The following is a 908-nucleotide window of genomic DNA, read 5'->3' as shown; positions in this document are numbered from 1 at the left end:
GAACTTAACCCGAGTTAATCCCATTCGATTGGCCTGGTCTTCAAGCTTGGCACAGATACGGAGGAAGACGACGAGAATCGCAGGCCTGCTTTTGCTTTGTCTCCTACAGATCGAACCAGCTCAACAGTGTACGAACCTGAAGCTTGTCTGGTGAAGCGTAAACAGCGGAAGAGTCGAGAAGCTTCAATCTTCTTCTTTATTCTTATCTTTGAAACCCTCTAACTCAGACTGCAACTTCTGTATTTTCCAATTGCTTGAAAACCTCTTTGTCAAAACCAGTCTTTTACTTCTGCTTTGACCCGATATCAATTCTCTGAGGAAAAAACAGAACTTGGGATTCAAACTAATCCCCACACAAACAAAGTCTTCTTGACAAATAACTCCTGCCGCCATGAAAACAGATCACCGGAATCTAAACAAACATCGGAATATTCAAAAAGCCTATCACCAAGATCGCAAGTTCCAAAATCCGTAACATGATCCTCAATTCCAAATCCACATAACTCCCCAACCTCCGATGAATCCAACGAAACTCGTACCAACTCCGTCACCGTGTCTCCGCCGTTTCCTCACACGACAGAAGAATCACCGGCGGAGGAGCTCCGACCACCATTCCCAGAACCTATTGGGGATTATTATGTTAATAATTAGATATTTCCTATTATTGTATCTTATTGTATCTTGTATATCAAGTCTAGAATATTCTCTAGGGCTTCCACTCTTATGTATAAATACTCTTGTAAAGATGAATGAATGGTAACACTTTTCTTGGCCACCAATATTGTCATGGTATCAGAGCAGGTTTAAGAAAAACAAAAAAAAAAAGAAAAAAAGAAGGAGACGATGGCAAACGACGATGGCAAACAAGTTACACTCGCGGAAGGCGGTGCACGTGGGGGTTTGAACAC

Source organism: Capsella rubella, unplaced genomic scaffold (genome assembly GCF_000375325.1).
Source record: "Capsella rubella cultivar Monte Gargano unplaced genomic scaffold, Caprub1_0 scaffold_8, whole genome shotgun sequence".
Taxonomy (NCBI): Eukaryota; Viridiplantae; Streptophyta; class Magnoliopsida; order Brassicales; family Brassicaceae; genus Capsella; species Capsella rubella.
The sequence above is the reverse complement of the archived record's forward strand: the minus strand, read 5'-3'. Positions refer to the sequence as shown.